The sequence below is a fragment of the Podarcis raffonei genome, chromosome 15, assembly GCF_027172205.1.
Source record: "Podarcis raffonei isolate rPodRaf1 chromosome 15, rPodRaf1.pri, whole genome shotgun sequence".
In the NCBI taxonomy this organism is placed as follows: Eukaryota; Metazoa; Chordata; class Lepidosauria; order Squamata; family Lacertidae; genus Podarcis; species Podarcis raffonei.
This window is the reverse complement of record NC_070616.1, coordinates 33,758,135-33,780,400: the sequence shown is the minus strand read 5'-3', so window position 1 is coordinate 33,780,400 and position 22,266 is coordinate 33,758,135. Positions and strand designations below refer to the sequence as shown.

Here is a 22,266-nt window from a genome sequence, read left to right as displayed (position 1 = left end):
TGCTTCTCCTTGAACTGTTTTCCATTCCAACTGGTCATGATAAGAACTTTGTGGCAAAGAACTAGGGCCTGAGTTTGTTCTCCTCCTCCTTCCTGACGCCTATTATTTTTGTGCCACGCCCTGTAGAATTTAAGCTTGGGGCAGGGACTGTCTCAATGCTGATCTTTGCAAGCTGCTGTTGGGAGCTCAAGAGTGGGGCAGAAATGCTTTAAATAGCAAATAAATAGCACCACCACCTCTCTCCCAAAGTCCAGGTAAGCACAAGCGCTTCTGCTTGGTACTCATCATCTGCTTTTCACACGGGTTCTACTGACAGATCCTCCTCACCGTGGCGGCACGGGGAAAACGAGGCAGCCGAGGTTTATTGCTGCAGGCAGATGTGTGCCCTTTTGAGATCAAAAAGGGAAATTCTGCAGGAAGCTTGAGAGCTGAGGTAGCAACTGAAGGATGAATCGTGTGAGGAAAGAAAAACAGGGTGGAAATCAGGACAACCCCACATTTCGCAGCCTTCAGGCTGTCCTGCTGTTCACAGATTCCATGGTCACAAGCCTTCCTACATCAGCCAGGCTGCCTTTTGTCTTAGTGGCTTTAAATTTCAGTGAGGGGACCAGAGGGAACTGGTGGGGGAAAGTGTCAGATTATGCACAAGGTAGCCCTTTTCATTTTGAAATGTGACATTCTGTCGCTACTCTGATGGTCCCCTAACTGCTGTCAGCTACAGAAATTTGTGCTGGGGCGGGAATGGGACCACTGCCTAGGTCTTGTGAAGCCACTTGTTCTACTGTTGCCTTTTCTTCCGCATCTTTCCATTCATATCTGCAGAATAACCAAAAAGATCACATTCTTACTGAGGATTTGCCTGAGGCTTTCAATCAGGGATACGAGAGATAATTCAGTGTGATTCACATTTTCATCCTCAGGCTCCTACTTTGCAGTTCGTGAAACAATACACAAACCAAAACACAGCTATCCTTTGAAAATTCTCACTTTTGTTGCCATACAGTTCTCCCACCAAATAATGTGTCTGAAAATGACTGTTTCGGGGGGGGGGGGAATGTACATGAAATGTGTGACTAGTGAAAACAGCACAGGAAAAAGCATCATATTAGAGAAAATGCCTACCAAAAAAGTGTATACATCTGGGGGGGGGACTGCTCTAAAGTGCCAATGAATCTGATGAAGAATTGTGTAGAACTGAACATAAGCTGGAAAATTGAAAAACACTGAAATTGATAGAATGTCATGGACTGGCTGGATGCAGAGGAGTGGCGGAAGGTACCAGCTGGGGAACCCCCAAGAGAAGAAGGCTCAGAGCCAGAGGGTTGATGGTGGGGCAACAATGAATGGTCAGAGGGAGAAGAGGGGGAACTGGGAGGTGGAGGTGTGGGAAACTGAAGAGCTAACAGGGTTTAGTGAGCAGGAAGAGGCTGCGGCAGAGAGCAGTGCAGATGCAGAGGCAGAAGCAGAGACAGAGAGAGAGTGGAGGTAAGCTGCTGAAGAAGCCAAGGAGTCCCTCCTCCCTGGTCTTCCAGAACACAGAGAGGAATGAAGAGGGCAGAGCAAAGAGAGACAAGACGACAAAGCCTTAGCTAATTAGGAAGGAGCCAGGGGAGGAGAAGGCTTAGGCAACTGTGGGACGGCGGGCACCTTCAGTCCTTGCAACTGTCTCCCTGAGGCAAGACCTACTGAGAAGGGTTGCTGTGACTACTAGTACTGAGCTCTTTTTTGTTTCATTGAATAAAGAGTTAACTTCCCTGACACTGGGTGCTTTTTCGCTGGCCTGTCCTTACAGAGATTCATCCATTCTTATTTTCAAAGCACCATCCATTTTCATATTGAACTCAAGAGTCTCCAAGTCAGATTGATTACCCTAGGGTGTGTCTAACGTGCCTGAAGCTCATGGGGTTTGCATGCAAAAGGCATGAGGGCTTAGTGGCTTCTCTGCATAATTGGGAATTGGGAATCTGTCAATTTTGGTTTCTTTCAGTTTCTCATTTTTCCACTCCAAAGTTCGGTTCTCCACATAAATTTGCAGGTTTTTTTGTAAGTCCACATGAAAATTTGTCAGCATTTTTGTGCAAATTTATCCAGGTATACACAGTTTGCTATGTAATTCTGCCTAAGAAACAAATTTTTGCAAAGCAATTCCCTCTATTATAATGCATTTTTCTATGTTGCTTTCACTAATGTATGCACATTTCACCATAGTTTATGCATTTTGTACACTTTGCTTGGCTGGAGAACTGGATTGCAAAACACTAATAAGTGCAAATCTCTGAAGACAGTCCACATATTGTTTCAGAAAATGTGAATTTGGCGAGTTCCCTTTAAATGCAAACTGAATCAAATTTCTCACCATCCACACTCGTAATGCACAGAGATGCGCAGGCAAAGGGATCATTTCCAAAATACGCTACAAGAAAGAACAGAAAGGCGAGGTTCTTCTCATTACTCTGACCCCCTCACACAGTCCTTGGCCAGCCTCAAAGCCTTTTGTCCATCTTTAAGGCTGTCCTGACCTTTGGCATCTGTGCTCCATGGAGATGATCAAAGGGTCAGATTCACGGGTTCGTAAAATTGCAGAACGTGACAGGCGGAGTTTGCAAACAGCTGGTCAAGCTTATGGAGCTGTTATTGCAAAAGGGTGGGATGAGGGGGCCTGGCTTTCAAAGCTTGCCGAGAAATGTGCTCTCAGTTTACCCTGATCAAGAACAAAGAACAAAGAAAAGCAGAAGATACACGCAAACAGAAAGAGTACCAATGCCTCTCAGGAAAGAAGGAAGAAGAAGAAAGGATTCTCTCTCTAGATACATTGGTTCTTCTATCACACACATCTATTGCCTGCAGAATAAAAATGGAAAACTCCAGAAAAGCGTCACAGCCTTGCACATGCTGAAGATCATTGCTTTATAGCTCAGTTGGTTAGAGCATGGTGCTGATAACACCATGTTCCCAGATTCGATCGCCATACAGGACAGCTGCATATTCCTTAACTGAAGGGAATTGGACTAGATGATTCTCGAAGGTCCCTTCCAACTCTATGTTTCTATGATCGTGGCCAGAATCCTACATCATGCAGGCAACTTGTTTATCATTCAATAAGGATCCAGCTTCTTATTTGGGGTCCTCTGCTGAGCAAGCAGATTTATTTATCTATGTATTCATTCCTAAAAGTATTTCTGTTACCTCCATATCGTGAAATAGCATGGGTGCTAACCATGTCGAAACGTAAACCGCCATTTTAAAAAGGCAAATAAAACTCGGGTAACAACATTAGTGCAACAGGAAGATCCCATTGCCCTGGACTCCGTGTCAGCAATGGGAAAATGCCATTCATAGGTCTGGTTCAAACATACATGTAATGTGATCAACACACACCACAGCAATGCCTCTAGAACAATGATAGGTCAAGAGACAGCATCATTCCAAGTAAGACAGTGTGGGGCAGGTAGTGGGTCCGTTGGGCTCCCGCTGCTTTTTCTGAACCCCTACCCGCAATTTCTAGAATCTCTCCCCTCAATATTCCTGGATTTCTCTCTCCCTTGACTCTCCTGCACCCTTCTCCCACCATGCCCGCCAGCTCCAAATCTGAATTTAGTGGCCAAAGTAAATCTTCATCTTGATCTCTAGTATTCATATAAAACAACTGAACAGTCACAGATAATGGAAAAAGACTCACATTGGTCATTGTGTAACCTCACTCTGCATCCAGAGAAGTGAAGAGATATGTCTTAGTTTGGATCGTACAGTGGGAATGGGGCATGGAAATGGGTGGCAAAACAGGCTCCCTGTGCGAGAAGAAGGTCTGCACAGCCACAACTTTAAATCACCAGCTTCCATAAGCAAACACTGATCTCTGCAAGCCATACGAGGTCAAGGATGAGAATGCGCCTTACTCAGCCAACTGCATGATGCTATGTGGTATCAGGTTAGCTGTTCTTATGATTTATTCAAATAGTCATCACAGATCTATTTTTACATGGGAGTGATGATATCCGCTGATAACAATTAATCACATATACGTGTAGATTAGCTAGGAGCCAGAGCATTGCTAAAATGGTGCCGGAAGCCTGCAGTCAAAGAACTGGCTGGCGGGTTCCATTCAATATGTAAAATGCAAGCCCAGCCACTGCTCTTCAGTTCTAGAGTTGCTGTAGTTACAGTAGAGGTAAAGCAAACAGTTCCCAGGTGGAAAAATAAAGCCTTCTCTCCCACCTTCTATGTTGTCCCAAAGGCTGTAAGCAATAACGGCACTGCCTCCATTATTCACAGCAGAGCTCTCCTCTTAAGCGTCTCCCTCTGCCGCCATCTTGAATACCTCCCCACCACCTCCAGAGTTGCCGCTTTTAACAGCAGCCTGATGGAGGTGATGCTTTTCCTGGAATGGAGGTACTATTTATTGATTTGTGCGATTTATATCCTGCCCTTTCGCCCAAAGGAGCCCAGGGCAGAAGACATGGCAATGATAAAACATTAAAAAGAATTTACAAAAATGTTAAAACGTTCTTTTAAAACACTTACCCCCACCAGGGCTCTCTGGGTTGCTGGGAACAAGGCTTTTTCAGCCATCAAATACCCACGTAAACAGGAATGTTTCTCCTGAAAGTCTATAATGGGGTAGACAGCTGCACCTCACTAGGGAAGGCATTGTACAAGCAGGGAACCACCACGGAAAAGCATAGCTGTCAAGTGTCCCTTATTTGAAGGGGCAGCCCCTTATTCCAGTGCCATGTCCCGCTGCTGTCCCTTATTGATGGATGTCCCTTAAATGACGTCCCTTAAATTTCAAAGGAAACAGCTCCTCTCCCTCCCTCCCTGCCGGCCAGGGAGGAGGGAGGCTCCAACTGTGTTGCTTAGCTGTGTTGCTCACCTAATAAGAAGTCTAAGAACAACTGGGGGGGTGGAGCTTGCATGCCTTGTGCTGATCAAATCGGCTGAGTTCCCTGGGGACTTGCCTTTGCTCAGCGCTTCCCAGCGGAGAGGTGACGGTGGTTTTCCTTGAGGCTTCGTTTGGCTGCTGGCTGGGCTTTCTGCCTTTGGCTCAGAGGGGCTCAAAGTTGAACATACCTGTGCTGAGTGCTCGGATTGGAATCGGATGGATACGTCATAGACGGCCCACTCACCCTTGCCGGCGAAAAGGTCTGTCTGGAGCGGGGGCACATGGTGGGGGGAAAGGAAAGGAGATCTCGTGGGGGGGGCTTTTGAATTTGTTTTGGAGGCCATTCGATTGACTTATGGGGGAAAAGAAAGGAGCTGGTGGACTAAAATGGTGGGTGACTGGCGATCTCATGGCGAGGGGGGGAGGCTGTGTGTGTGTGGCTAGTTAATGCAAGCTGAGGGGTTTTTTGAATGCTGGATGCCATTTTGTTGCACGTGCTGCTGCAAACTTTGTAGTGCAAAGCCAGGCCGGGGAGCCATCTTAAGTTGAGGCTGCATAGGCCTTGTGGTGCATGTGATTCAGATTCTATTCAATTGAACCTCTGGTTACAAAGTTGGTTGGACAGTGTTCTCGAAGCTACCAGCATGAGTTTGACCAGACTGCAGGAGGACAGGAAGACTGGAGTGCCTGGAACAGGTGAGGCTGCAGGTCCCTTATTTTGGCTGCTGGTCCCTTATTTTCAAATCTGTAAGTTGACAGCTATGGAAAAGGGCACAATGCCAACTGGGCAAGGCCTGACCTGCCGATTGTAGGGTCCGAGATGGAAAGGAGCTCCTTTAGGTACAAAGTGGGGAAGCAGGCATCTGCTTAGTCCATCTCTGAAGTTGACCAGAAGGAGTAAGAGATAAGAATCTAAGCAAGGGGTCAGAGGCAAGGAACACATCAGAGCCATGAAGGCTTTTGTTGCTCAGGCAAGGTCTTAGTCCAAACAGGAAGTCCTTTATAGCGCTTCCTGTCCAGGAAGGCCCAATGGCCACCTTAGGTGGACAGGGCCAGCCCAGACACTGACAGTACTTCACTGCCTGGGAAGATGCTCCAATTGGCTCCAAAGTTCTCGGTTTTAGCCCTGGCAGCTTCTGGCAGTCAACCCATTATTCTCTCAGCCTGCTATTTCTTCACTCATTCCTCATTTCTCTTCTCCATTCCATTCCTTCAGCTCCATTTATCAACTTTGGGTGGTTTTAATCTCAACCAAACAGACAACCTTCCCTCTGCAAAATCTAGGGAGGATTATCGTCCCTGACTGGGTTCACAGTACAGGCATAGGTTTTCCTTAATCCCTTTCCTTGTTGACTTGTGACACATAATTTAACAATATAAGAATCCTCCTGGATCAGGCCAAAGACCCATCTAGTCTAGCATCCTGTATCCAGTGCCAAATAGATGCCAATGGGAAGCCAGAAAGCACAAGATGCGAGCAATAGTCCTCTCCCACTGTTATTCTCAAGCAGCTAATACTTGTTTTATGTTCTTCATTTCCCTCCAATGATCTCCCCATCCACCCCATGCTGCAAAAAATAAATAAATCACAGAGCACATGCTTTTGTTATACAGATAGATTGGTTTACTCAAGCAATGGCAGGTCCTCACTTCAGTTTAATACTTTAGCTGATCAGCTTGGTTGCCTCTCATGTCTCTTCCAGCTAGACAAATCTACAGTTCTCCTGGCTAAGCTAGTTTTCTGTGTAAATCAATCACTGATGGGAAGAGGAAGCAAGGGGACCAGGAATAGAGGCAGAACTGGCTTTGCTCAACCAAGAGAACTGGCAAAGTCTCAATGCTTCTGTAAGCTCTGCCAAATGCACAGAACTTTCACCATAAGCTAACAGACGACAACTGGCATTAACAGTATAATGAGCACCAAAATCAATTACAGGCAGCGCAAGCAGGCAGTCCGTGGCCCTAGGGCTCTCAACCTAATTTCAAAAGCCCTCTGCAAGTGATCTCTCCAGACCTTTGGCAACAGCCATTTCCCTCTCCCAAGAGCCTACTGGGTGTGGAGAAAGGGAGAAAGAGAGAGAAGTGGGTAATGCTCCCCACCAGACTCTGCTATACACACTTATTCAGGAAACACTGAGTCCAGGAAAACCATGGACATAAAAGCCACAGTCCATCTCTCCATTTAAACAAAGGAGGACAAGGGACAGGGTGCCTGGAAACATTATACTCCAATATGTGCACCAACCTTTCAATATGTGCACCAACAACCAATATGTGCTTATACTCCAATATGTGCAGCAACTTTTCCAGATCATTGTTGTACATCAGGAGCGGCTAACCCGTAGCTCTCCAGGTGTTCCTGAATCACAGCTCCATCACCCTCAGGTCAGGAATGATGGGAGCTGGAGACTGACAACATCTGGAGGGCAAGAGATTAGTCACCCCTGTAGAACTAATTGCACACAGAAAACATTGTTGGCTGTAACACAGACTCAATGAAGACTAGTTAAAATGCATCACACTCTATCCCTTTTTCTTCGAATTGGGGTGTATTATTTCAGTAAGTTTCCAGAACACCAACTACAACATTGTGGGTGCCTCCTTGTGGGCCCTGTAACCTCTGTCAAATGCAGGATAAAATGCCAATCAGGTTACTTACCATTCAGCGAACTCTGGAACAGATCAGCTGGAAAAGCAGATAGCTCAGGATCCAGTTCCAGAAGGTACCTATTAATATAATAAAGTATATTGTTTAAGGGATGGACAAATTCGTCCATTTTGGTTTCTCTCTGTTTCTCATGTTTTCAGTCTGTAGTTTGGTACCCCACATTTCTGCATCAGTTTGCTAAATTTTCAATTACAAGTCCCAATGAAAATTGAATATTTTTTCCAAATATTCATTGCATTTCCATCCAGTAACTCTGGGCAACTTTCTCTCTCTCTCTCTCTGAACCAATAATACAAAAATAATACAAACATATGGAAATCTAAAATACAGTGTAAAACCAGTATGAAACATCAATGCAAAATATATATTTTTAAGCACTAAAAATACTGGCCTTGCAGTGTAAATAGGTCTTCAATTGGTTGAAAAGTTCTGAACAAGAGTCATTTGGATGGATTCACACAGTTAAGGAAACCCAGTACAATAACCTTGCTATTGACTGCCCATTAAGATGAGTACCACCACAGAACCATTTATTTCTCTATGGCCCACAAGCAGTCTGGGACCAGGGTATCTGAACAGACATGAGACAAATTCTGTTGTATCTTTTGTCCTCTTTTGGCGATGCATTCCCTCTTTTTTGGAAATGCGCAAATGGCCAACCCAGCCCTGACTATGGCCTGATCCCATAGCTCCTGGCTCCAGGCTCCACCCTCATCTCAGCCCAGACACTAGTAATATAAAGTAAGATACATGGCCAGTTTTCTCTCCATTTACAAGTAGAAGAATTTCAGCTTGAAACTGCAGCTGGTATCAAAAAAAGAAAGAAAATGTGTGCTATTATGAAAACAAAGCGCATTCTTTCTTTACATTTCATGTTTCAGTTCCTGTCCCAATAGCTTTGAAAGTAAAAAATTAGTTTTATAGCCACATTTGCTACAGTGGACTTTGGTCTTTATGACTTGAGTTTAGCATGGAAAAGTTTCTACCATTTACACCATTAGAGTTTCCACCTTCCGATGAAGAGGAAATATTGTACAGCAGAGAGAATGCTAAGGCTGGGTCCAACGAAACCCTTTCCCTCAGCCAGAAAGCTCAAATTTCTTAGGACTGCAAAACTGCCCTGGATGAAGAACTTGAACTCGGAGTATGGGTTCTACCAAAATCTTCCATGCTCAGATCAATACAATACATAGGCAAAGTAGGTTTCAAGGGAACAGTGGGCAAGACATTGATCCAACCCCTATGATCCCATCATAAGGAAACTGGGGGGCAAATGGGGTGGTTCCTTGGACTGGGCCATCCAAAGTAAGCTTTGTGACTGAGGTAGGATTCAAACCCAGAGCTCCTCAGGCCTAGACCAACACTCAAACTGTGACTACGCTATGCTTGTTCCATCCTGAGACTTCTCTCAATCTAGATAGAACTCCGCAAAGTTCGCAAACATGTATTTTATTGACGTTCACAAGGCTCATGTAGAGGTGTTTCCTCACATCCCAGTAGGCTGTTATTTTGGCTCTGAATGAATATGGTTAGGAAGCTTTTTATGAAGTTCTGTAAGAATGAGTGAGCTTACCCCTCTTCCTGGACTTGCAAGAACTAAACAAAACTAAGTTGCAAGGGAGAGAGGCAGGATTTCCCCACTCCGGGCAGAGCCAATAGAAACTAGAATATTACTGTGCCTTTATTTCCCAGTCTGCCTTGAGATCTGGAATGGGGAAAGGCACTGCCTTTTCTTAAAGGTAGGAGCGGCATTATTATTCCTTCTACTTAATACTAATACATAGATTTGCCATCACCAAATAACTGAACCCTATTGGTCTGCCAACTTGCTTCACTGTCTACTGTGGACACAAAGATCTTTCCAACATCATCCCAGTGACAGTGCCATTGCTATTCTAAAAGAAATTTTTTAAAAAGCATGAAGGTCCCCAGAAAATAGAGGAATAATGGGAGCATAGTATTTTGAGCCTAAATCCACTTGTTCTGGATAGAGATGATTAATCCTGCACGATTTTCTTATTTTCTGTGGGTGGTATTCAATACTAGTTGTACCACTGAAGTTCATGGACATATAACTGTACAACCATAGAACTGGGAGGGAAACCAAAGGTCCTCTAGTCCAACCCCCTGCAATGCAGGAATTTCCAGGTGGCCCATATGTGGATTGAACCCGCGACCTTGGTGTTATCAGCACCATGCTCTAACCAACTGCGCTAACTGACATTACTAAGTTAAATTCATTGTGACTGAGCAAGAGTTGTGCCGCCCCTGCTGCCACCCACATCCAGTTGTAGGCAAAACATTAACCGAGGCTTTAATTCAAAATTATGTGGGCTATTTTGTAGAGCTATAAATTTGTCCCCAAGAACAAAAACATCAAACGGTAAGTTGTTGTTTAGTCATTTAGTTGTGTCCAACTCTTCGTGACCCCATGGACCAGAGCATGCCAGGCACTCCTGTCTTCAACTACCTCCCACAGCTTGGTCAAACTCATGTTGGTAGCTTCAAGAATGCTATCCAACCATCTCATCCTCTGTCGTCCCCTTCTCCTTGTGCCCTCCATATTTCCCAACATCAGGGTCTTTTCCAGGGAGTATTGGAGCCTCAGCTTCAGGATCTGTCCTTCCAGTGAGCACTCAGGGCTGATTTCCTTCAGAATAGATAGGTTTGATCTTCTTGCAGTCAAGAGTCTCCTCCAGCACCATAATTCAAAAGCATCAATTCTTCGGCAATCAACCTTCTTCATGGTCCAGCTCTCACTTCCATACATCACTACTGGGAAAACCACAGCTTTAACTATACGGACCTTTGTCGGCAAGGTGATGTCTCTGCCTTTTAAGATGCTGTCTAGGTTTGTCATTGCTTTTCTCCCAAGAAGCAGGCATCTTTTAATTTCATGACTGCTGTCACCATCTGCAGTGATCATGGAGCCCAAGAAAGTAAAATCTCTCTCTCACTGCCTCCATTTCTTCCCCTTCAATTTGCCAGGAGGTGATGGAACGAGATAGTAAGTATTATTCTTAAAAGAGGTGCACACCTTCCCCCTTCTCTCCTTCATAGAATTGTAGAGTTGGAAGTGACCCCAAGGACCATCTATTCCAACTCCCTGCAAGGCAGGAATCTCAGCTCAAGCATCCATGCCTCTTTCTAAGCATGCACAAGTTATTTAAATACAGGGGTGCAGACCTTTGGGCCACCAGATACTTCTGGACTCCTATCAACCTTGACCATTGGCCATGCTGGCTGGGCCTGAAGGAGTCCAGCAACTCCTGAAGGGTCACAGATTTCTCTCTCACTCCCCCCCCATCCTAAAAGCAATGAATGCATGCTTTGACATCTGAGCCACTCATTTTAATCCCATGCAAATGTATGCAGATATATCTGATTAATAAACTAACACTCGGATGATTAATTGCCTAGATGTAATCATGTGACAGTCCTGTTATTTTGCATTTGGGTATGTATATCTTGTGCTACAATTGCCTTTGCCCTTAAGTGCACAAAAGAAGGGAAACGAATTGGGCCCCAGCTCTGGCACATTTCTAAAGGGGGGGGGGGGACAGAACAGACATGCACCACTCATAACTCAAATTGTATTTTGGATTTGAGCAACCACATCCAAAGCAGAAAATGTTTTGTAGAAAGGAGCTTTCTATCTGCAAAGGGACACAAATCGATCTGCACACACTCTCCTCTGCCAGCCCCATAGCATCTCATGGTCACAAAGCACTCACATAACCACCCCTCTTTTCCCCAGACCTGCTTCTCAGTGACCCATTGTTCATAGCAATGCTTTAAACAGCTCATATTTTGTTAATTGTACAAGCCTAATGGAGGAATGTATTGGCAAGAAGGGGTAATAGCCATCAGGCCAGCAATAAAACAAAATTAATGGTCCATGGGAAGAAATCATGTCCACTTAATATCAGCTTTGAAACTCTAATAAAATAATGTGATACCAATGGCAGCTTCTCCCTCACACATATGCACACCCCGAGCATGCAGATTGCTTACACCACGTTAAATCACTCATATAAAGCAGACCCCGTTCGGCTGAAGCTCACAAGATCCTCCCGGGAACATAGCAGACCGGAAACATTTAGCGTAAGGCTCATTACCGACATGCACAGCTGTAGCAACACCCACAAGATCCAGCCTAGAGGCAACACAGGAAAAAAACACACCAGGAATAGAGGATGAGGTCTTCATCAGTGCTCTCTAGTCCTTTAGCAAAAAACAACCCATTAGTATATAGCCTGGAAACCCAACTCCACAACGGGCAAGTCTGATGGGCAAGCATCTCTCTCCATCATTAGCGATGGATGAATCTGTCCATTTCACTTTCTCTCGATTTCTCATTTTTCCAAACTTATGTTTCACATCTCTACATCAGTTTGCTAATCTTCTCTTTTTAAAAAAAACAAGAAACCTTCACAAATATTTGTTAGCCTTTTAGCGCACATTTTCCCCAATCGACATATTTGCAATTTTGCTTTAAATACATATTTTTGCAAGCTGTTTCCCATAAATAACGCATTATATTATTTTATTATTTTTATGCACACTCTCCCCTAACACGGCACATTTTTGCGCAAATTTTGTTGCTGCAGGAGAACTGCACTGTGAAATGCGTAGGAGGGAGAATTCCGAAGGAGAATTGCACACCCTGGGCCAAAGTGTGACCCAACTAACACGTTATGCTGGGTGCAATACTTTAGCTCCGATGTTTGGTAATGTAAGAGAACTTTGCAGCTATTCTGCCTCTCCGGATTTCTAGCCAAATGTGAATGTGATGGGAGAGAGGGAATCATTCCACTTCCTACATGGTCACATGCACATCAAATTAGCATTAAATTAGCACGGCAAAGCTTAGAAAGATCGTGTGATCACCCCCCATCATGGTCACTGTGCTTCCTTTCTATACTTAGAAACTTTGCAGAGACATGTCACAGACTGCACCTGAAGTTCATGGGCCTTTTGGCCTGTTTGTTGAGAATAATGATAAACGATAGAAGCACATGCATTACTCATGTGTTTGCTTTTAATCTGCAAGTCACTCCTTTGTGGGGGAATGCATTTGTTAACATAAAAATATCCTGCTGGATGAGGCCAGTGGCTCATCTGGTCCAGTATCCTGGTCACACAGTGGCTGACCAGATCCCCATGCGAAGCCCAAAAGCGGTACCCGAGTGCAACAGGACTTCGCATGCTCAAGATATTTCTATATGCAACACCTCAGAGAACACAGGAAGCTGCCTTATTTATACCTTGTTAGAACATTGCCCTTTGAACCATAATACTACAGAATTAGCAAGTGGCAGCAGCAGCTTGGTATCAGCCAGATGTCATGCCACCTGCTCCCTGGTCATTTTTCTACGTTTCTGAGCACATTTCAAAGTGTTGGTGTTGACCTTTAAAGCCCTAACCGGCCTCGGCCCAGTATACCTGAAGGAGCACCTCCACCCCCATCGTTCTGCCCAGACGCTGAGGTCCAGCGCTGAGGGCCTTCTGGCGGTTCCCTCATTGCGAGAAGCAAAGCTACAGGGAACCAGGCAGAGGGCCTTCTCGGTGGTGGCACCCTCCCTGTGGAACACCCACCCACCAGATGTCAAAGAGATAAACAACTACCTGACATTCAGAAGACATCTTAAGGGAAGTTTTCAATGTGTGACATCTTAGTGTATTTTTGGTCTTTGTGGAAGCCGCCCAGAGTGGCTGGGGAAACCCAGCCAGATGGGCGGGGTACAAATAATAAATTATTATTATTATTATTATTATTATTATTATTATTATTATTATTATTGCTGCTATGCCAGGGATGGAACCTGGGAGCTTTCGCCTGCAACACATGTGCTCGGCCATCTTAGGCTCTCGTCACAAAGGTCCTGCTGGGTCTGAGAAACAATCCATCTGCTCCAGCATACTGTTTCCAACCGCTGTCAACCAAACACCTCTGGGAAGTCCACAAACAGAGCAGTGGGGAGAGGAAAATCCAATTTCCTGCTCAATTATGATTCCCTGTGCTATTTGGGGCCAGAGTGCCTAGGGTTGCCATATTTTAGAAAGTGAAAATCCGAACACAAAAGTTGCTGGGCCATTTGTGTCAGGGGCTGAACTGAGGAGGAATGGTGGGGGCCACACCCCCTTCTCCTGAACCTTCCTGAGAACAGGAGGACAGTATAGATTCAGAACAGTGGTTTGCAGAAGGGCATAGTTCAGAGGCTGCAGCGGGGAGAAGCTGGAAAGTATTGGAAGAAAAGCAGGAAGAAGCAGCACCAGGGGAAGAGACTGTTAGGATATTTCCGTTCCACCTTAAAAGGGAGCAGGATGTTTGTATAACAGCCTGCGTAAGTTCCTGTCTCACAGGATGTTTATGTTGTAAGTTCGTTTCGTTTTTGCCTGTCTTGTCTGAGCAGTCGGAGCAGACGGTCATGCCTCTTTGTTCTGACCAACGCCAAATAAAACTGTAAATATGCATGTTCTGCTCTCATGCTGTGCAACTTCTGTTGTGTGAATTCTGCTGTCAGAGTGTGCACTAAGCCTGAGGCTTAGTGTCGCTGAATTGCTGATATTGCCTGACTACGGGAGGTCGATGGATCGTCCGGCACCGAGCTTGGGGCCTCAGATGCAAGCTCAGATGGACTTTATCTCCCTGGCAGTATCCCAACAACAAGGTTTCGGGCCCAGATTCACGGCACTTGCAGGAGAGTAAGACTGCGACAGACTGCTGAGGTATGTGTTGGGAAAAGCGAAAGCAGAGGCTTTTCTGTTGCCGCGGCAGCCTCTTTGATGTCCGGCTGGCCTAATTGGCCTGGGAACCGAGCCAAGCAGGCTTCGTGATTTATGGGTGCCAAGATAAGGAGTCTCTGAAGTGAAGAAGACTCACGGCTGACGTTAAGAGGTGGAATGGAGTTTTTCCAAGCCTCTGAAGCTGCTGAGTGTCCAAAGTTAAATCGGGACAATTATGAGACCTGGGCAAAATGGTGTGAGAGTTTGCTGCGTCACTTTGGAGTCTGGCATACTGTCTCTGAAGCCACTCCAGTTCCTCGGACAGAGAAATGGCAGGGCCAGAACACGAAGGCCATTGACGTAATAGTCTTATCCGTCTCTCTGGAGGAAATAAAGACGCTTGCTGGAAATCTCACGGCACGTGACATGTGGGATGCTTTGAAAAAGGCCCACCAGCCAATAATCCCAGCCCAGTGTTTGAATGCATCGGAGGTCCTGGCTGTTTCCCAGAATGCTAGTGAATGCAGAGATGCCGAGGGCACCGGTTGCAAGCTGCAGGGGGAGCTGACTGTGATGTCATCCCAGGCAGCATTCCAGCCTCCAGAGGGAGCCAAGGAGTCGGCAGCTGAGAGCTCTGTTTCTCGTGAGAACCAAGGTCAGAGCCTTTGCAGAGGCCGGAAGACCAGATGTAAACAGAGCAAGATGCTTGCAGGTGGCCAGGAGCAGGGGGGCAAGTTGCAAAAGCCCTCGCCAGTGGAAAACAAGGCTTTGTTTGCTGGCACAGCTTCACCAAAGGCTAAAGGCAAGTCTGATGGCCAGGAGCAGGGGGGCAAGCAGCAAAAGCCCACGCCAGTGGAAAACAAGGTTTTGTTTGCTGGCACTGCTTCACCAAAGGCAAAAGCCAAAGCCAGGTTTATTGTGGATTCAGGCTGCACGCGCCATATCACCAAAGACCGCCATCTGTTCATCTCCTTCACACCTCAAGATGGAGAGATCCACCTGGCTGATGGAAAGACTTTGCAAGCTGCAGGAGTTGGGACTGTGAAGCTTGAAAGTCTGAATACGACCATTAGTAATGTACTTTTTGTTCCAGGAGCTGCGGACAATTTGCTTAGTGTCCCACAGCTAAATCGGCGTGGTTTTGAAATTACCTTCAAGAGGACTGTCTGTGTCATCAGAAAAGGCAAAGAGGACTTTTTGCATGCAAAGTTGTTGGATGGTTTGTTCTGTCTAACTTATGACAATGCTGTTATGTCTAATGCTGATTCTTGTTGTGTTGCACAAACTAACAAGGTTCTTCATGCAGGATGCATTCACGATGCACATCGCAGATTTTGTCACCTCTCTTGGCAAGCGCTAGCCAAGATGCCTGAGTTGGTTGAAGGTTTGGACATCAAACCTTGCAAATTTCACATGAAATGTGTATCTTGTGCAGAGAACAAGGTGAAGGTTGCTCCAAAAGGCAACGAGTCTAGCAGGCAGGCTTCCAAACCCTACCAGCTAGTTCACGCAGACCTGGTAGGCCCTCTAGCGCCCTCTTTGGGAGGAGCAAGGTACTTCATGGTTCTAATTGATTCTTTTTCCAGGTACATTCATGTGTTTATGCTCGAGCAGAAATCGCAAGCATTTCCTAAGTTCAAGGCATTCTGTGCTTGGTTGGAGAATGCTCACGGTAAACGTATTGGTTGTCTGTTTACTGATCGAGGCGGGGAATTCACTTCTCAGCAGTTTGAAGCTTTCCTGACTGAGAAGGGAATCCAGCATGATTTGTCAACGCCTAGATCGCCATGGATGAATGGGCTTGCGGAGAGAGCAAATCAAACGTTGCTGCAAGGGATAAAAACCTTGTTGCATGATGCCAATCTCCCTGAGAAGTTTTGGGGGGAGGCTCTGGCGAATTTTGTTTATTCTTTTAACAGGAGACTGTCATCACCTATTGGCTGCACTCCCTATGAGAAGATGTTTGGTAAGAGACCTAATGTCAAGCACTTGAGAATCTTTGGTTCTGACATGTGGGTACACACCCCACAAAGCAACAAGCTTGGGAAGCGTGGGGCACATGGTTTGTTCATGGGGTACGAAAAAGGTGCATACAGGGTATGGATGACTAACTCTAAATCCATAAAGTTCACAAGGAGTGTTGAGTACAATCCTAAATGGGGGGAAAATGTGGGAATTTTCCAGAGTTACCCAGAGGAGGATGAAGGTGATGTGAAGAAACCAGATCATGCTGAGAAAGCTGAGGAAAATGATGATGATGATGATGATGATGATGATGATGATCAGAGTTCGAATTCCAGTTCAGTGGGCGGCGCTGCTGCTGCTGTCAGTGACAGTGATGACACAGCAGACTACAAGAGCGCAAAGGCCTCAGTCAGACCATCTGATGAGTCTGACAATGAACTGGAAGAACCACTGTTCACCATTGGTCACTTTTCTCCTAAGAAGGAGGAGATGAGTCCAGAAGACTTGCGTCTGGTTCGCAGGTCTGAAAGGGCGACCAAAGGCAAACCTCCAAAGAGATTTGCTGATGAGTTTGCTAAGATGGCAACTGCTGTTCTTAGTAGCTCAGAGAAGGTGTGGGAACCTTCAAGCTTCAAAGAGGTCCAGGAGTTAACCTCTAAAGATGCTGAGCCTTGGCTTAATGCCATGAAGGCTGAAGTTGATTCCTTGAACAGGAACCAAACTTGGGAACTGGTACCGGTAGTCCCAGGAATGAGACTGGTTGGCAGCAAATGGGTCTTCAAGGCCAAGACAGACCAGAATGGCAAGGTTGTCAGACACAAAGCCAGATTGGTTGCCAGAGGTTTTTCACAGGTACCAGGGCAGGATTACCACGAGACCTACTCACCCACGGTCAAATATGAGAGCATTCGGCTGATGCTCAAGATCGCTGCGGAGGAGAAAATGCATGTTTCCCATCATGACATTAATACAGTTTTTTTGTACGGGATTCTGGGGGAGGAGCTGTACATGCTTCCACCTGACGGGATGCAGATACAGAAGGGAATGGTCTGTAAACTGCGGAAATCCTTGTATGGTCTCAAGCAGAGTGCCAGGTGTTGGAACACAAAACTCACTGAAACGTTGCTTTCTCTAGGTTTTCACCAGGGCAAAGCTGATCCATGTGTGTTTGTCAAGGAGGAGGGGCAAAACAAACTGTATTGTTTATGTTTTGTTGATGATCTTCTGATGTTTTGGAAGAATCAGGCTTTTTACCAAAGCACCCTAGCTCAGCTGAAGGAGCACTTTGACATGAAGGATCTTGGTGAGGTATCCAACTATCTTTCTCTGCAGGTGGAGAAGGACCAAGCAGGTAATTTTCTGGTACACCAAACACAGAAAATTACTGATGTATTAACCAGGTTGAATTTGGTTGATGCAAACCCAGCAGACACACCGATGGTGACAGGTTACCAGGTAGATAGTACTGCTGAAGCGTTTTCTGACACAACGCTGTACAGATGCATTCTAGGCAAGTTGAATTTCATTGCTAGATGTTCAAGACCTGACATTGCTGTAAGCACTAACCTGCTGAGCAGACATGCTAACAATCCTACTGTTCAGGATTGGAAAGCTCTGAAGCGCATAGCCCGGTATTTGAAAGGGACTATGCACTACAGGCTGAGGTTCACCAGTCAGAAGACTGGAGGTCTTGAAATCTTTGCAGATGCAAGTTTTGGAAGTGACACCGCGGATGGTACAAGCACTTCTGGAGTATGCTACATGTACAACCACTGCCTGTTTGACTGGTTGTGCAAAAAGCAGACGACAGTTAGCCTAAGTTCCTGTGAAGCAGAACTCAATGCTCTGTCATTTTCACTCATGGATTGTGAATGGTTGATGCAACTGTTTAAGGACATTGGGGTTTCTGTGAAATGTCCTATACAAGTGTATCAAGACAATAGATCTTGTTTGGCTTTGCTGAACTCAGAGAGTTGCAAGCAAAGAACCAAGTACTTGCAGATTAAGCTACATCGTGCAAGAGAGTGTATTCAGAAAGGACTCATTCAGGTGTCCTACATGCCAGGAAATGAAATTCCTGCTGATCTGTTGTCTAAGGTTGTTAACAGAGAACAACTGAAGGTTTACGCACAAAGGTTGCAATTGGGTTGAACCACAGGTACTACTGGTTACACGGAAAGGGGGAGGATGTTAGGATATTTCCGTTCCACCTTAAAAGGGAGCAGGATGTTTGTATAACAGCCTGCGTAAGTTCCTGTCTCACAGGATGTTTATGTTGTAAGTTCGTTTCGTTTTTGCCTGTCTTGTCTGAGCAGTCGGAGCAGACGGTCATGCCTCTTTGTTCTGACCAACGCCAAATAAAACTGTAAATATGCATGTTCTGCTCTCATGCTGTGCAACTTCTGTTGTGTGAATTCTGCTGTCAGAGTGTGCACTAAGCCTGAGGCTTAGTGTCGCTGAATTGCTGATATTGCCTGACTACGGGAGGTCGATGGATCGTCCGGCACCGAGCTTGGGGCCTCAGATGCAAGCTCAGATGGACTTTATCTCCCTGGCAGTATCCCAACAGAGACAGCTGACAGACTCCTTGGAAAGCATTCCTGACCCCCCCCCGGACCAGGCGGGCACTGAGGGTAGTAGAGCAGAGAGCTCAGTGGCAGAAGGCTCAGATTAGCTAACGCAGGATTGGCGTAGAATAGGGGAGATGAAGGGCAGGGTGGGACTTTACTTGGAGCAATGCCATTTCTAGAGAGAAACCGCATTCCTTTGTCTCTCACTGTGATTACTGAATAAACTAATTGGTAAGAACTCTTTTTAAAAAACCGGCTTCTTTGCTGCCACTGGGGGAGGGATCTGATTCCCCGAAGCCTCACAATTTGTGAGCTATTTTGAGCTATATATTTTTTAGGGAAATTGACAAAAACAACATTGCTGACCAGGGCCGTCTTTGTTAGGATATAGTTCCATTCCACCTTTAGAACAGATGTGTGGATCGTTGTAAGTCACATGTCTGTTTACTTCCAGCACAGTCTGCTGGGAACTTCCGTTGTATATTGCTTTTGCTATACTGCTTTTTGCTTGGACACGAAGGGAAGCAGACATGTTTTTAATTTGTCCTGCTGCTGAAAAAAATGCTGTAAATATGCTTACATATGCCTCTGTCCGCCACTTCCGTTGTGAAGATTTATTCACTCTGCTGTTTAGAGCGTGCTCAGTCTCTGAAGGCTTCTGAGGCTCGAGTCGCTGATAGATGCTGTTCCGAGAACCAGAGTTTGCCTGGCTGCCAGCCGGTGGCTGGAGCCAGCTGGGGGCCTGCCAAATGCCCCCGTCTCCCCGGACGCATCCCAACAGTCTTAAGCATATCTGGTGTTGTGGTGCAAAGATCCCTCCGGCTCCCAACCTCCCATTTCCCAGAGTTGTCAACCTTTTCCCAAGCCTCTGCAGGGATCGCTCTCCTCCCACGGAGGCTTGGGAAGGAAGCTGCATGCCCACCAGCCATATAGTTGACAGGGTGCAGCTGGCGGACATGCAGGAGGGAAAGGGGAGGCCGCCGGCAAAGCCATGCAGCTCTCTCGCTCGCTGGGGCGCCCCTGAGAGGCCGGCACCATGGCACAACGCACCAGTAAACCCAATGGGAAAGACGGCTCTGCTGCTGGCATTAGGGATGTCTGGCCTCTAACATAGGGTTTCCATTTGATCTGCAAAAGCTTGTGCTTCTTCACTCTTCCACAAGAGGCAGTGGTGGTTACTGACTTGGGTGGCTTTGAAAGGATTCGACAAACTCCTGGAGGACAAGGCTATTAAGGCAGAGATGCCTCTGAACACCAATTGGGGGGAACTGCAGGTGAACAAACGGCGTTGCACTCACAAACGTCTTGGAGGTTCCCATAGGCAAATGGCTGGCCATAATGAGAACAGGATGGGCCACTTGCTCCTCATGTGTGCAGTTAATCTGTTAGCCAACCAGGCACCTTAAGAGCAGTGCTCGTTCCTTTGGTGTGCATTTGCTATAACACACTTGCTCCTATGGAAATTGCGCAGGAAGGCAAGTTAACAAGAGGTAACCACAAAAATAGACAGCGATCTCCAACTACCCATAACCAATGAAGTTCTTTTCCCCTTTTCTTCCCAATTTAACACTAATGTCTCAACAAATGAAACTGATCTGTAGAAAATGTAACTTGAGAAAAGAGACATTGCACATACTTTTGTAAACCAAGAAATCTTTAATAAAAACATGTTATTGTTTTTTGTTGTTTTTTAAAGGCAACAAAGGCATTTGTATTTGCATTTTTTCCCCAATAAATTTTTATTATTTTCTTTACACACTTATTTAAACAGTCCATTAATCAACGTATAAACCTTTTTGCTCTGCCGAGTTTGCGACTTCCCTCCTTCTCATCAGCTGGTATCCCTTATCGAATCCAGTCGCGTATTCTAACTCTTTACTTCTTAACATCCTATCTACATTGCAGGAATTACTTCAATCCTGCTAGTGTCTTTAAATTTTTACAGTTGTCATTTAAGTATACCATATATTTACTCCAGTTTTTCTGAAATTTCTGATCATCCTTATCTTGGATCCTGCAAGTCAGTTTGGCCAATTCAGCAAAATCCATCATCTTCACCTGCCACTCTGCAATAGTAGGTATTTCTAGGCATTTGTATTTTAAAAATGAAGTTAGAAAGCCTCTTGAGGTCTACTACCTCTGGTCATCCTGGTGTGTTCCCAGTGGGAGAGGGGAAAGAATCCCAAAAATAGCCCTATAAGGACTGAGGTTGGTCAGTGGCAACTGGAATGCTGACTGGCTGTTGTGGAAAGGGAACAGTAAACTAGGGAGGGAAACAGAGCAGAGTGTGGAGTTCTGAACAATAAGGACTCCATGCTGCAACATTCTACTGCAGTTCCCAGTTGTCTATTTTATTCCTATTGTTTGAGATGTAGTGTATACAAGCACCTTGCTTTGGTTTCCCTACTGCATCTGGTCGAAATCATTTTTTAAACGACGACAACAACAAAACACCACCTAAACTTGATTCTCGGAACTGGAAGCAGGATGGGCACACACACCACAGAGAGCAATCCGCCTTTCAAACTGCCTCTAAGCCTGGGGAGAAAAATGATCTGCCTTCAGTAAAAGATACCATATCTAACATATAGGCAGCCAAATGATCCGCCCCCCCCCCTTCCTTGATAAGAAACCCTTCTTAACCTGGCTCTTCAGTGATAGGGAACATTAATTTATGCAGAGGGTTTTATCGAGCCTATATGGTGATAATGATTAACATTCCTGAGAAGGTTGCAGCAAAACCTAGCAAGGGGGAAGGCAATTACTTTGATTTCAATGGAAAGTTTGCATCTTAGAGAGAAGGCTGGGTTACAGCCCTCTCCACGACGCTGTAGCTTTTCATCTGCACGTTATTTTTATATATATAAAACACTCCAATTTGAAGTAGTACAGGTAGGTCCAAGGTAGACTGTGCCACACACTTTTCTGCAAGTTTGCATCGATACATAGGGTGGTATGCAATGCTAGTCCTACACAGAGTAGACCCATTGAAGTTAAGAGACACGACTAACTTAGGTTCATTAATTTCAGTGGGTCTACTCTGAATAGGACATAGCTGAATGCCCCCTTACACCTTTATGTTGTGACTGAGATGCTCACAGGGCAATACTATGTGTGTCTACTCACTGGTAAGTCTCATTCACGTCAATGAGACTGACTCCCAAATAAGTGCATACAGAATTTCAATGTTAAAAGAGATGTGATTTGTAAGGAGTGCTATTACTATGAAGAAAAACAACTTGTTTATAAACATCTAATCTGAAATGGCATTCTTGCTCACCAGATACCAGGCTGCCTGAGGCTACGATCCCAATCGCCTATAATTACATTGTAGAATAGATTCAGATTACAAACGTTATCTGCAAAATAGTATTATAAACAAGTGGACTTGAGTGTGGCACCCACAGCAGATGTCTATCGAGTGCAGAAGGATTTCTGCTCACACACAAACGAAG

At 45.4% G+C, this 22,266-nt stretch overlaps 1 protein-coding gene across 9 annotated transcripts in view; it reads right to left on the bottom strand.

Annotated features, from left to right (window-relative positions):
* PKNOX2 (PBX/knotted 1 homeobox 2) overlaps positions 1–22,266 on the bottom strand; it is a 439,557-nt gene that overhangs the window by 331,120 nt on the left and 86,171 nt on the right. For 8 of the 9 annotated variants that reach the window (XM_053367533.1, XM_053367525.1, XM_053367526.1 and 5 more), the window contains exon 3: positions 7,539–7,606. The exons of the other annotated variant lie outside the window; for it this stretch is intronic. The gene's annotated coding sequence lies outside the window, so the exon portion shown is untranslated. The remainder of the gene's footprint in view (positions 1–7,538; positions 7,607–22,266) is intronic. 9 annotated transcript variants of the gene reach the window in all.